General features: G+C 39.8%; 1 protein-coding gene across 1 annotated transcript in view; it reads right to left on the reverse strand.

Moving 5' to 3' along the window:
* The window catches only part of ZBTB20 (zinc finger and BTB domain containing 20), a 535,929-nt gene that overhangs the window by 145,766 nt on the left and 374,222 nt on the right, over window positions 1–15,941 (reverse strand). The window contains exon 7 of the mRNA XM_058555832.1: window positions 10,772–10,811. The gene's annotated coding sequence lies outside the window, so the exon portion shown is untranslated. The remainder of the gene's footprint in view (window positions 1–10,771; window positions 10,812–15,941) is intronic.

Below are 15,941 nucleotides of genomic sequence, written 5' to 3' on the forward strand. Positions count from 1 at the left end.
GGAGAAAAAGGGGAAAAAAAGGAGGAGGATTGGCAATAGATGTTAGCTCAGGGCCAGTCTTCCTCAGCAAAAAAAAAAAAAAAAGAAGAAGAGGATTGGCATGGATGCTAGCTCAGCGCTGATCTTCCTCACAAAATAAAAAAAATTCAAATATGAGTTTCATAATCATTAGCAATTAGTAACTCTCTTAACAGGGTGACGTCATGGCCTGACCCTTTTCCTGATGAGTGACATCACTGCCTGCTTCAAGTTTCCTCCAAGTCTGGCAATTTCAAGTGATGCATGTAGTTCTTGCCTTACAGGACATTAAAGCTCAAATACTAGAAATAACCCAAATATCTATATCTTGGGCTTAGGTAAATTCTGGGGGTTTTATACGATAGAAAATTATTCAGACACTACAGTGGTATTTATAAAGAGTTTGTAATTATACTGGAAGCACTAATTATATAATATTTAATTTAAAAATAGGGTAAAACCCTATACATACAATGTATGCTCAATTATGTTAAAATCCAGAGAAGAGACTAGAAGGTGATCTAAAACATTGTTAATAATAGCTGTTTCCATGTAGTGGAATTATGAATGTTTTCTCCTTACTCTATACTTTCTTAATATTTTACAATAAGTGTGAATTATAGAATCATGAAAGAAGTAAATATTAAAAAAAATACAGCTGCTTTGCTCAACAGCTGCCAAATTCTACCCCAGATGTATCTACAATGTAGTTTTGACTCAAATGGCCCTAATGTCATTTCCTAAAGGGAATCTAGCAGACTGGAATGTGTTCAAACAAAGGAAAGCTGGCCTTGCCACCACCTCTTTCTAATCCACCATTTTATAATGCTTAGAATAAATCTCAGTGAGGAATCCTACTTTCAACAGTAATTAGGAATTTCCACCTTCTTCAGGTCTTCTTCATATCTTCTCATATGTTTTCAGAAGCTGAAATTTAATTAATCCATAGTACTCTGGTATATCTCCAGGTCTGGCAGCTGTTTTTGGAGGCCGATGGAGTTAGGAATGGAGGCTCGTCTACTCATTTCAAATGGGAGTTCCCTTGAATAACAAGGATGATCTGCTACATAAAGTCTTATGTAGTTAATTAGCTTTCTTTCCCTTCTTTCCTTCACTACCTTCCTTCCCTCCCTCTGTTCTTCCTCTCTCTTACCTACCCACTCTTCCTCTCTCCCTCCGTCTTTTAAATAAACAGCCTTTCTGTATAGTTAGATGCCAGCTCTTAAAATTTAGAGAAAATTCACAGTGTACCAATATCACACTTCAAGTAGATGATCTGATTGTTCCTAAATGATGATATTTTAGCAAAATGATGATGGGAAAAATCAGAATTGTCCCTCATATATGTATGATGCATATTAGAGGCTTGGCAATAAGGCAGACAGTAGATATTTTTTGAGAAAGCAAGAAAATAATTGGCTAATGCTGGGATGGGAGGAAGGAGTAAGCAGAAGAAAGAAAAGGAATGACGTGGGTTTCTGTGTCTTGACAGAGGTTATCTAATCACTTGTTCCTGGCTCTTTTGGACTTCCTCATTTCCCTAGACTGTGTGCTATTTGAGGGCAGGGATGGTACCTTATGCATCTCTGTCTATTCTGTACCAAACATAGTGCCTGGTGCAATCCAGGTGCTCACCAGATACTTGGAGAATTGAACCGAGCTCATTTACTGCCCTTTCCTTCTGGCCTCAGCTAGAACCAAAAAGAAGCTAAAACCTCTAATGTCTTTTCTCACATACTGGTAAGATGTCATCCTAATTTGAACTCAAATACTCATCTCCTCTGAGATTGCACCTTGGTCACTGAACTGCTGGAGAAAATCACACAAGGCAGACAGGCATCGACATTAACCCATCAGACTCACCCGGGCCTTCCACACCGCCAAGGAGAATCCCACCCTGTTTCCCTGGTCAACTTACTGCCCCATTTGTGCCAAGAACTATTTTAGACCTATACTTTCCTCAAATCTCCTCCTTGCTTATTCTTAGCAGGACCCTGGCCCCTAGGAGTCATCATTTGGGAAACCTCCCAAATTCTCAGTACCAAAACTACACGTGGCTTGCCTCTGCCCTCTCCTTTCCTTCTTCTTTCTCATAACAATAGAAGAGATGGCCCTCCTCCTGTCCCTCCACTTACGCTCAGGATTCCATGTCTCTAGCCTTACCAGGAATCTTATACTACCAATCACCCCATCTTCTTCTCTCTCTTGTACACTGGATGTCTCTTCCCTTCTCTAGTCTTCCCAAAAGCATATAAAAACACCAATATTTCCATTTTTTTCAAACCTTCATTTGACCTCACTCCGCCATTCCAAGAGACCACTCTAGCTCGTTTTCCTTTCCTTTACAATGAAACTTCTAAGAGCTATCCACACTTGCTGTTTGTGTTTCATCACCTCTCACTCTTTCCTTAACCCACTACAAATAGGTTACTGCTTCTACCATTTCAACAAAACAGTGTTTGCTAAGGTCAACAACAACCTCCAAATTAATACATTAAATGTATATGTTTTAGTCCTTAACTTGCTTGACGTCTCAGCAGCACTTCTCACACTGACCACTCTCTGAAACCCTCACTTCTCTTGGCTTCTGTGCCAATGTTTTCTGATTTTTCCACTACCGCTTCAGCTCTTCCTTCTGAGGATGTTTCACAACCTCATCTTTCTCTACCAGCTGATTAAATATTAAGAGTTCTTCAGTCTCTGTATGGGCCTTCTTCTCAATCTAACCTGGTCCCTAGGCAATATCATCCATGCCAACAGCTTCATTTGCCTTCACTTCACTTCTGAATTCCAGTTGTATATATTTAACTGCCTATTCAATATGCTCACTTATCTCTACAAAAGCACCTCACACAAGACATCTCGAAACAGACCTTATAATCTCCCCTTTACTCTGCTTCTCCTGTAGGGTTTCATATAACCGTAATTGGCACCATCCTCCATCAAGTTTTACAAGCACAAAACCAGTAGTCATAGTTGCTACCTCTCTCTCCTTCATCTCCCACGTCCAATTCATAAGAAAACTCTGCACATTTTGCTTTTGAATTATCTCTTAGCTCCATTTATTTTCTTCCATTCCCATCATCACTACCGTAGTTTATCTCTTGTCTGGTCTACTACAATAGCCTCACTTTTGCTCCTTCCAAACCATTTGCCACAAGGAAGCTAGCCTGATTTTTTTTTTTAACTTTTAATTTCAAGATTATTGTAGTCTGACATGCATGTTGTAAGAGATAATACAGAGAGATCGGGTATACCCTTTACTCAGTTTTGCCCAATAGTAATATCTTGGGTAACTATAGTACAATATCACAATCGGGAAATTGACATTGATACAATCCATCCACCTTATTCGGATTTCACCAGTTTTATATGTAACTCGCGTGTGTGTATTTAGATCTATGCAATTGTCTCACATGTATAGATTCATGTGACCACTATCAAAAATATATCAAGATATAGAACAGTTCCATCATAAGGATATCTCATGCTACCCTTTTATAGTCATAGTCAGCTCTGTCTCTCCCTCACTCCCTAACCTCTGTCAATCACCAATCTATTCTCCATCTTTATAATTTTGCCATTTCAAGAATGCTATATAAATGGAATCATAAAGTATGTAATCTTGAGATAGGCTTTTTTCACTCAGCATAATACCTTTGTGATTAATCCAAGTTATTGTATGTATCAAGAGTTTATTACATTTTAGTCCTGAGGAGTATTCCATGGTACGGCTGTTTAACCATTCACTCATTGAAGGTAATTTGTTTCCAGTTGGGGCTATCACGAATAAAGCTGCTGTGAACGCTAGTGTACAGGTTTTTGTGTGGATATGTTTCCATTTATCTGGGATAAATGTATAAGAGTAGCATGATCTTTTTAGAATACAAAATTGATCAGCCACATTCCTTCTTAAGATTGCTTTCCCCGTTGCCCTGAGGAAAGACCTGACTTGGCCTACAAAGACGCCGCCATCATCAGGCCCTACATCTCTCTTCCGCCTCAACCTGGGCTGCTCTTCACCTCACTCTCTCTATCTAGCTATATTCAGGGCCCTCACCCATGCTGTTCTCTCTGCCTGGAAACCTCTTCCACCACTTAATCTCACTTCTTGTTTTTCATCTTCAGATGTTAGCTCAAATGTCACTTCCTCAGGGAAGCTTCTCCTGAATTTCCCGACTCACTTAGATCCCTCTCTTACATTTGTTCTTAGAGCACCTGGCACTTTTATTTTGCAGCAGTAAGCACTGTTTGTAATTATAAGTTCTTTTGTGTGACCATTTGATTAACATCTGCCTTTCATCCCCTAGACGGTAAGCTCCAGCAGGGCAGAGACCATGTCTGTTTTGCTCACCATTATTTCTTCAGCATTTAGTAGACATTCACTTTGTATAAAATGCAATTTGGCCAAGGCTTTTAAGACAGTTGTGGGTTCGAGTTCTATCTCTATTACTTACTAGGCATTCTTGGAAAAATTACTCAAACATGCTAAATCTCCGTTTCATCTTCAAAATTAGGATTACAACAGCATCTACTTAATAATAGTAGTTTTAAAGGTTAAATCAGATAGACAATAAAAGTGTTTTGTCCAGTGCCTAAAGCAAGGCAAACACTCAACAAACATTATTTCTTATTTGTATTAGTTTAACAAAGGATAAGAATTTTTGTATTTTTTCTCCCAACCAAGTTTTAGTCTATTGTCTTCATTTATTGCTTGTTTCCCCCAGGGTTGTGATTCTGGTAACTTGGAGAATTTGAAAAGGAACCCTCAGTTTAGATATTTGATAATTCTATGACTACTGGTTTCAACCCAGGTATGTCCCCTTAGACAAATGAGAGCCTTGTTGGGCCTCTTGGCTCCAGCTCCCATCTTCGTCTCTCTCAGAACTTCCTCCTCTTGTTTTCCAGCCTGTGGATCTTAGGGTTGGTAGGAATGCCTCTTCCCCACTCCTAGTTTCCACAAGGAAGTTTTCTAAATAGGCCTTGCCTCTTGCCTTGCTGCCTTATACTTCTCCATGAGGTGAATCATCCTGTCGGTTAGACAGTTCCTTGGTCCATGTTTGTCAGTTAGGTGGAACTGATCTGTCAAAATGTGTAAGCACAGGGGTTCATCCTCTTTCTCCTTCCTTTCCTACTTTGACTAGTGGGACTTAGTGACCTGGAAAAGCACTGCTCTTATGCAGATCCAAATTTTCCCTTGGGAGAGCTTTTCCAAGGTTTAGGTTGAAGGGAATGGAGTTGGTGAGTCCATTTTACCTCTCATACTAAGCTACATCCTTCAACCTAGACTTTATAAAGAATTTTGGTTTCCCAGCTATCAGTTCTTTTGTCTTATTTTTCAATGGGTTTAGAATTTGAGTGGAGAAGAACAGTGCGATTATTGGACCCCCTCAAAGATTCCAACACTTAGGTTTATGCTTTTGCTTGGAACATCATTCTTTTACTCTTCATCTTTTTTAGATTCTAGCCATTTTTCAAGCCCCAGCTAAATCACATTTTACATAAAGCTTTCTGGCCCTCAAAGCTCTCTTTCACAAATGAAATCCTATGGCACTTACTGGGCTGTATCATTCCTTTAGGAATTATCATTTATTGTCTCATATACATACGGGACACTCAACAGTATAACTTCTTTTCCCAACTCAATTTTAAGTTCCTTAAGAGAAAGCAAGGGCAATGTCCTAGATTTATGTTTTAACTCCCTGCTAAAGATGATTCTTTGTATATAGTTAGTGCTTAATAATATCTTACGGGATAATTGTGCTTGAGGCTGGCCTACTGACCAGGCTTTGATTTGAGGGCCAAGTTACAATTGATATGGCTTAGTGGCTGGATGGTTTCTGAAGGGGTGGTGGCAGTGGCCAGAGAAAGAAAAGGTTAATATGTGTGTGTGACCCTGAGATGCCTATCAGTGCAGGTCTGGATATATGTATAGGTAGTGGAGCTTAATCCTATCATGTGCTGTGTTTTCATCTTAGTAATATACTCCCCCATTTTCCTTTAGGAAAAGCATCATGGTCCGATACGTAGAAAGGCTAAGAGAAATGCAAGCAGAGGGAGGTAATGCTCCTGGCTGTGATAGACTGGTCTGCAGAATGTTTTGATTCTCTGAATTAGTAAAAGATTGAAAAAAATAGCCACTACTACCACTGGAAAAAAAATGAGGAGGAAGGGTCCTGAAAATGGTATCTGAGCAATGAAAGACAGTGAATATTTTAAAGATCACTGAATTTAATTTATTCAACCTAAATGCATAAAAGTACAGGTGGGGACATTATTTATGCAGGTATATGCAAATCACTTTATAAAATAGGCAAAGCCCTTCTGTTTTTTATAAGTTGCCAAGGTGGTTCCTGATATTTTAAAAGCTATGCACCTTTAATGTAATTTCCTAAGAGTTGGAATCCCTCTGTCGGAATCACAGTCGTTGTCAGAGCAAGTTTATTTTTTTTCTCTCCTCTGGGACATTTACAAGGCTCTCATAACCATCACAAAAAGAGTGGTTTCCACAGAGATGTGACTGGAAAAATCACTTGGAAATCGCTGAGGAGCAAGTCACAATGTTCAAAGCAGAGAACATAGGCTTTGAAAACATGAACCCATCTGACCTCTTGAATTTAGTACAGTGAATTCCTGAGCTCTGAAACATGGGGCCCGGCTGTGCATGCCATATTGGTGCTATAAGACTGGCAGTAGGTTGGCTGTGGCATGGTCTATTTCAAACTCCTTCACAGTGCCCAGTGTTGCATGTTCCCAGATGACATTTGGTTGGCAGAAGCTGGGCCTCCAAAGCTGGCAGTCTGGAATGCAGCCCACTGTGTTTTGACAAACACATAATTGACCATCTGATCACCAGCCTACGTTTTGCTCTCAGGTCATTGGGGGGACTTGGGCTTTCAATAGGTCCCTGTTCCTCATCTTGTTCATCTTCTCAAACCTTTCTCCAGAAAGTAATATAGAGAAGACTTAAACAAACCCACGTATATCCTTCCATTTGCAAAAGAGAACATGGTACATGAAACATAAGCTGTTGAAAATTTCCTTTAAATTGTCCTGGCAGCCCAAAGTGAACAAGAGAAAAGCACACTTATGGTGAACTCTAATTCAGAAAGAAGGAATGAATATACTGAATTGTTTCAACACCCGGCTGTGCATAAGCTGCAATTCAGCCCAATGGCTTGGAACTCCTTAGAAAAAGGCAGCAATGGAGAAATGATAGGAAATTGGGGCAGTGATTGACTTTAGGGGGATATTATTGAGAAACTGTTTCATTTTCAGGTGAAAGAAGAGAAAAGCAGGACACTGAGAATGTCTTCTTATCTGCCTGCCGTTCCCCCAAGTCCACTATGGGAAAAGGAGACACACATCACTGGAGACCAGTAGGCAGCAGCTCAAAGTGAGGTCAGATTCAAATGGAGGTCTCTTGTGAAGCTCCCACAAAGATGTATTTTGGTCTGAAATTTGGCTCCACACAACACATCAGCTTTTCACCTAGAAGGCAAGGATTATGCGCTGGGCCAAGACATGCTGGTATTATGCAAATGTCAACATCTATGTCAACACTGCCAAATAGCCTCTCCTCTCCACTCCCACCTCTACTTACTGTTCAGGCCCTTGGTTTTCACCTTTGACCTGGTCTCCTTTTTCTCAGTCAGCCATCTCAACTGTCACCAGAGTGTTCTTTTTCTAAAACGTAAATCTACTTAAAATTCTTCAAAGCCTCCTCAAGCCTGCAGCATCAAGTCTAAACTCCTTTGCACAGCATACAAGGCCCTCTGTGATTGGCCTCCTACCCACTTTCCAGGCTCATCTCTCAGGCTTCCCTTTCAACCGCCATGCTCCAGCAACATTGGCTGCTGCCCGACATCTCCCGACTGTGTAAATTGTAAATACTCTGCTTTTATCCTGATTATGATCCCCTTTTCCTCCCCTCCCCGACAGCCACCTGGTAAACTGCAATTCACTCTTCAGACTTTTAGACCCAGCTTGGGTGCCTCTCCACATGCAGGTGGGCATGCCTTCCTCATTCCCCTCACTACACCTTGTATACGCCTCCATTCCAGCGCCTATCACATGGTCCAGTCTGTATTTACTATCTATCTCCCCTACCAGACTGTGAGATTCTTAACAACAGGGAGCATTTCTTGTTTATCTTGGAGTTCCAGGAACCAAGCATAGTGACTAGCTTTCCATAAATGTTTGTCGACTGAAAACTGAATAAACAGCTGTGCATGATAATTAATCAAAACCAAGCCAAGCAGTAGTAGTAGCTTCTATAAGCATGGTAGGAGCCTATTAGCCATCTAATGAAGGCAGAAGATCCCAACAGTAAGGCACTTTCTGATGGTTATCACAGGGTGAAAGTAAGAGTGAGGGATAGACGATGTGATGGAGGAATGTCTTGTTAATAGAGTATGTCACTGAGGCAGTGAATTTTCAGCCTTTTCTACATTTAGTTTTCAATACTGCAAGGTATTGTTCTGAGAATGAATCTGAGTCTGAATTGTAGAGAGTTCTAACTTACAAGAACCTGGTTTCTCAAATAGGGCAAGTCTGCGTGACCTGCTTCAAGGCAGCACAGCAGGTTATGGTGGGCTCCTTGCTGTTTCTGCTAAAGAGTAATGGAATGCAAACTCTTGGGGGAACATCTGGAAGCTATTCAGTTCCTAATGGAATCTGTGTCAAATCCAGATTGGGACTTTCGACTAAATGCAGTGCCAAGGAAAGAAGGTCCAACAGGCAGAATTCTGCACCTGTCTGGAGGAGGCCATGGAAGGCACTAGAAACTAGAAGCAGAGGAGAGATAATGTTCTGATCTGTTCCCAAGGAAGTTTTCTTTTCCCTTTGATGGGCTTCTGGGGCACCACCCTTGGAGCCATCAGCTGTGTCTGTGGTGCACTTGAGGACAGTAGGACTGTTACAGGCCCTGTCACCCTTGAAATAAAGGCAGCTTCAGGATTTGGAACAATCCAAGCAAACACGAAGCCTGGCCCAGGGGTGGGACAAGGTTAGTGCGTAGACGAATGAGCTATCAGCCCATTACAGGTCATTCTCCCAGCCTTATCTCTGGTTAAAAACTAGGATCTCTCTAGAAGCTGCCCGATTGATGGTTGATGCAGCATAGAATCAGTTTCACATTTTCCTGTGAGCCTGAGACAGCCTTTCAATTGCGTTTTTTATCTCAAAGGTCTCCCCCTCAATTTCTAATCTGCGACCCAGGTCTCCAGTCCCCTGTTCTGCTTGTGTCTGAGGCTTGCCCTACAGTGCTGACGTCATAATAGCTGAGCCGTGCGGGCAGGAGTGCACTGTGCTGACTCATCCCCGGTGATGTGAGGATTAATGCCTTGTCTAACACAGAGCTATTATGTGAACTGTTTTTACACAAAAGAACTGTAACAAAAATGATTTGCCAGTCAGAGGACTAGAAATATGCAGTGCTAGGTAACTGAGGTAGGGATGTGGAGACATAAAGTGGTAACCACAAGCATGCATACTGACACCCTCCAAAGCGTTGACAGACCCACTCTATCAACGCGGAGAATAAGGAATAACAAGACTCATCAGGGGCAGGGAGGACCCAACCCTGCTGTATAAATGCATTACCCACAGCACCAGTCTTTGGGGAGTTTAATCAATCTCCTTTCTCTGTCAAATAACTGTCACTTTAGACTTTAGCCTTAGCATCCTTTGGAAGATTCTGCTCCCCTAAATATATTTGCAACTAGCTTCTAGGAATGTTAATGGAAGCCACACATAAGCAAAAGAGCCATGGGAACCCCCTTTCTGTGCAAATGATTACAACACAAGAAATCCCTCGGAGTGTGAGGAGCCAATGAAGTAAGATAGAATGTTGTGAATAAGGGACAGTGCTCACCAGAGAGTGAGAAGCAGCTGGAAGGATGCTGATGATTATTTATCACATGCGGTGACTGCCTCTACCTGTGGCATCTCTCAGGTGGTGTCTCATGTAGTAATTTTGTTTATTTGGGTTCACTGCCCCAGAATCTCTTTCAAGCAGCTCAAGGTAAAATTTATCCAAATCCACTCAGTGCAGCCTGGTTTGAGCTTTAAATAATAAATGATCTCTCTTTTCATCTGATATCAAGTTTTTTGTTTTTTTTTTTTTTTTTCCAAACGACTTCCCATCTTTTCTAAAAAAGAATGGCACCTTCTATAAACACCCTGGCACATGTAATCCTGGGTTTCTCTCTCTCTCTTTTTTTTTCTGGACTTTACAATTTCACACACAATTTTAGCCTAAATGACTGAAGTCTTGTGCTTCAGTCTTGTACTTCTTAGTAAAAGGATATTAGAAATTTTGTCAATAAATGAAAGCTCTGATCTACAAGTTGAAATTAAAAATGATTGGACCTAGAGATGGGTGTATAACTCAAGAATAAATAATTGCCCATTGATTGACAGGGGAGCAAAAGCCCCAACTGTTGCTGGTGTCTGGCTGAAGAATGCAAGCTACAGTCTAGAAGAGCAGGGGCTTTCGCAAACAGCAGCTGCGGCCAAGTCAAAGGCAGTCTTTATATAAGTCCAGTGGCTGGGGCGGCTGGTCTATTCAGCCCCCTCACGGACAACAACTACTACTATCACCAATAGCATCAACTCCAAACTCGAAAGAAGCTCATACATACTGAAGAAGTGCTGGAAACCACAACAAAGTCAACCAGAAAACATGCCAACAAAGACCCAAATTTATCAAAACTGACACTTTTTGAAAAGTAAAGAAACCACTTTTACTTACATAAAGAGAAGGGGCAGGCCACAGACTGATGGTCAAGGAACTGAAAAATCAAAGAAAAAACAAGGAATTAAAAATAGACCCAGTGATACTATAGATGGGACTGGTAGCTCCCAAAGGAGGAGCAGTAGGAGCCCATTTTGTCACCTGTAGCCCAAGAAAAAGGAGATCCAGCCTCCTCCAATTTTTCAAAGGTGTGACCTTCTGCTATATGACCAAGGCACAAAGAGTGCCAACCTCTTTCCTTGTCAACTTCATTCTGATCTGAATCATATGAGCATTTTCTAAGCTATGCTGTTCAATATAGTAGCCACTAGCCATATTTATCTACTTAAATTTAAATTAATTAAAATTTAATAAAATATTAAATTCCTCAGTCACACTAGCCACATTTCAAGTGCTCAATAGCCACCTGTGCCTTATAGGTAGAAAGAACATTTCTATCGTTGCATAAATGTATCTACTGGGCAGCACTGACTAGGTAAAAGCTTTACCGTGTAGTACGTGATGAATTTTAGCTAATTTTGACAAAGACAAGTGAAACCCTGATAAACTCTGGCTCTTTACAGGGTAAATTTAGTATGTTTAATGTCCAGAAGATCTTCTGGATAAATTCAACACCTCCATGCATTATTAACCTTCAGCTGAGGATATAGTTTGATTCTGCCTCGTCTCAGCTTGGTGCTGGCTGAGGACCTGACACTACCTCATCTAACCCTTCTCATCAGCCTAGGAATGTCCTCTCTGACAAAATGATTTTAAACCAAAGCATCTGTCCCCCAAAAAACATCTTTAATAATGAAAACTTCAGGTTTGGGGGGAATTGACCTTAACAGGTTCTCCTTCCATATTTCAAATCTAATAATTCTCTTTTGTAATCGTCAACTCACAAGCCACATAAACTAATATGGAACTGGCCCGTCTATGATTGTTTTGATAGCTTCTCTTATAGAAGAATGAAACTGAAGTAACAGAAGATCCATGAGAAATTAATAAACAAAATAAAGATGTTGAGAAAACAAAGTGGGTTTCCCCTTCCCCTCCTCAAATATATCAAGGACTTAATATACGCTGATTGAATTCTTGTCTCTCTTACACCATGATTTTAACCACTTCACATAAGGCCTCCAGAAATATGCAAAACAAACTGTATTAAAAAAGATCAAGTAGAAAGATCTGATTAAATAACCTGGCATTACAATAAGGCTAAAGCAGAAAAGGGGCAATTAAAGAGACTTTACTTCTCAGCAAGTTTTCTGGACAAATGCACCATTGTAGAGGTTCCTCCAAAGAAAATGTTCCCCTTCATGGCCAAGGTGAAACCTGGTCCATGCACAAGCAAGTATGAAGAATGGTGTTCCCCTCCTTGGACAAGAAGAGTTGAGATGAAAATCTGTAGCCTGGATCATAATGTATGCTAACATAAGAGAGGTTGGGGGTCACCAATGCTTTCAAATCGTTTCACGAAATTGATGAGTTTAATGAAAATTCTAAGCAAGCTAATTAGATTATGTATGATTCATTGAAAGTACATACAAACTTGAAATATATATATATAAAAGACTGACTAGGCTTCAAAGACTTTAAAGCTCTAAGTTTTGTTACATTCTAGTCTCTTCTGTAAGCCAGGATCCTAGACCATTGCACTGGTGCATCTTTTTAAATCTTTTTTCTTCCTTCCCTCCCTCCCTCCCTCCCTCCCTCCCTCCCTTCCTTCCTTCCTTCCTTTCCTGCCCCACAACGTTTTTTGAGCTTGCTCTCTTTCCCAACCTTTTAGGAAAAGATGAAAAATATGATTAGTCGTTATCTGTGAAATATGCTTACTTATTTTTCTGTTCCATATTATAAACCCAGTAACTCTCTATAACACATGCTCTTTTTAAACTATACTCAGAATTTGTATTCTTGTATCCACCACACATATATTTCTATTTCACATTTCCTTTCTAAATTTCAAGGAGCATTGGTTTATAAAAGTTAATCAGCCAAAATTAAATTTTTGATGTGATCAACAGAGATCAATATAAATTGTACCCAGATTGACTAATACATCCAAGGCCTGGAATGAAAAACTATCTTTCCTGGATGTCAAATGACATACAGGCTGTCAATGATAGGAATCCAAGATGGAGAGAAAAATCACAGTGTATATGTCACAGTCTAAGACAAATTAAAGCCAAGTTAAATTGAAGATTTTATTGGATATAATTGTTGCCTTTATATATTAATGAAAAACAATAATACCAATCCCAAATTTAATATTAAGGCTAAAAATTTAATCTCAGAGTTCTTACACAATTCATAAACGTTCATAAACGTCAAAAGGCCCCTACTTCTTGATTGAATTACAATCTGCTAGGCAATTTTCAGAATATGTATTCATCTACATAGATTTATTTTTGTTCAGTTCAAATTGTTATTTTATTGACATGCGCCCTTTCCAACTAAGTGATATTCACCTTATATGTCTGTAAGTTGTTTTCATCTGAAATGCAAAGAATTATCTATAATAGTTTAAGATTAAAAACATTTGCATTAAACATGCTAGGTTCAAAGCACAAATATTTAGCAAGGAATATATAACTATAAAGTCCAAATAATTCAGGACCTTAAAACATGGGGGGGAGGCAAGAGCAGAGAGGGGGAGGAGGGTGACTTGTGGTGAAGTCTGCTCTTAGTGTTGTGATTTCCGAGTGGAAATTATTATGTAGTATCAATCTCCAAGGAACTAAAAGTATTATTAACTGAATCTGAAAGATTAGTCAATTCTGATTTCTGTTTATGTAATGTTCTAGGACAACGATTCCTGATATTTTGAGGTGATGCAGATCCCTATTAGAATCCCTCCCCCCAGAAACTCCTCAAAAACACCAAGTTTCAAGGAGCTCCCATACTCCGTGAAGGTCATCCACAAATTCCAGGTTAGTACCCCTTGGCCTAGGGGAAGAAGGGAGAAAACGCTCTTTCAATCCCACTGCTCATCACCTCTAGGAAGTTTTAACAAGTTGCTATAAGCTGAAGCCTGGAGTAAATAAAATGTATAGACAGTAGACCTCTCTGTTGGGGGGGGGGGTGTGGCTAGAGACACACAGACTTCTTTTAAAGGCCTCCCAGACCCTGACTTTCCTAGTTATTTATAATTTCTTTTTTAAAAAGTTCATAGAACCTTAGGAACAATAACGGAGAGGAACAGTGAACAGAGAAAGGCTAATAAGAGTCCCTATTTACTGAGCTCTTTCTGTGGGTTCAGGCATCCTACTAAGTCAATGCTTCTTAACTCTGAATATGGCTAGACCCAGGGATGTGGAGCAGTGTAATGGGAAGACACAAAGCCACAAAATAATTAATAAAGAATGGCTGTCTCTTTGGAGGGTCAGTTGTCCTTATGGTTAAGTAATTTAAACTCTTATTTGTACCTGTATTCATTTATCCAGTAACTATTTCTTGGATGTTCTAGAAGAAATAAAACAGATACTCTTCTTGTCTTCGTGGAACTTCCAGTTTAATGAAACAAACAAGAATATATGGAGGAGTAGATTGCGAACTTTGTGTGTATTTTTGGGTAAAACCTGAGACCTCACTGAAAAGTCTCACCTGTGGCAGAGTGCTTCAGGCCACGTTCCGGGCACCCTGAGGATCACCTATGTGGAAGAGTTTGAAAAGCAGCACTAATCTTTGTCTGACAGAAAGACACATAGCATATAATTTCACTTATATGTGGAATCTAAGAAACAAAACAGAACAGAAACAGACTCATAGATACAGGAAACAAATTGGTTGCCAGGGGGAGACCGGTGGGGGGTTGGGTGAAATGGGTGAAGGGGATGAAGAGGTATAAACTTCCAGATATAAAATAAATAAGTCACAGGGATGTAATATATAGCATAGGGAATATGGTCAACAATATTGTAATAACTTTGTATGGTGAGAGATGGAAACTAGATTTCTCAGGGTGATCGTTTCATAACGTACGTATGTGTCGAATCACTAGGATACGCACCTGAAACTAACATCATATTGTATGTCAACTGAACTTCAACAAATAAAAAAAGAAAAGCAGCATTAACAGTATATCATTTAATCCTGACTACAAGAGTAAATACCATTACTTCCAATTTGCTAGAGAAAAAAGGGAGATTTGAGAAATTGGGAAAGTTACCCTAAATCACACAGCTGCTGGGATGTGAATAAGTCTGTACCATTCCAAAGTCTACATATTTTTAACCACTCAATTACACTGCCTCTAGGTGTTTCCCACTTTATGTTTCCCCTTGAAATGTGGGCTCATTCAGGATTTTGTAGGCTAGTTTAAGCTTCTCCTTTGGAAGGAGACATGTTTGGCTTGATTTGCATTCTAAATATTTCACAGTGGTAAGGGAAAGCTATTATTATACCCATTTTATGGTGTAGAAGCTGAGCCACTTGCCAGCTGAGGTATCTGGCTGGGTTAAAAACGGAATCCGAGTCGTCAGTCTCTTGTTCCTCTTCACTACCTCCAAGCCTGAGCAGTGGGACTGTCCAGGCCTTTCTGCACATGGGATTCACACTGATTTGTGGCTGATAAAGAGTGAGACAAACTTTGCTAAGAGGAAATAACAGTGCAATGAAAAATGGAAAATAAGTAATCATAACACTCACAAAAAATGGTTACTTTTAGCATTGTGAATAGAAAAGAGAGAGCTTATTCATCACTAATGAATCAGAAAATTAGAATGTGTCACAGCATTGATGACAGAACTGAGGAATTCAGATGAACTGAAGTTCAACACTTATCCTTCTATCTGAAGAGGGTAAACGGTGCGACAACGGGACAGAAATGACCTCTTAAACATGTCTTTCATCTTTCCAATCTTTTTTCTTCAACTACTCTCTCTACAAGTTAAGTAGGTTTATACCTTTGTTTTCTATGGGTAGAGATAACATTTTAACATTCTTTTAGTGTTCTAGAAGTATTGTGTTAATTAATTCTTATGTGGGAGTCATTCCAAATCGTAGGATGAAGATTTTTACCTTATTGATTTTCCTAATACCTTTCTGGCTTCTAGTGTTTTCAAAGGATGAGGTACTATTGGATTTTTAGATTCATATGTCTCTCAGAATAAGTGTCAGCTTCATAGGTTCCTGTCAATTGATATTCCATCTTCACTCTGGATACACAATTTCCTTTATCTGA

This window comes from Diceros bicornis, chromosome 15 (assembly GCF_020826845.1).
Source record: "Diceros bicornis minor isolate mBicDic1 chromosome 15, mDicBic1.mat.cur, whole genome shotgun sequence".
NCBI lineage: Eukaryota > Metazoa > Chordata > Mammalia > Perissodactyla > Rhinocerotidae > Diceros > Diceros bicornis.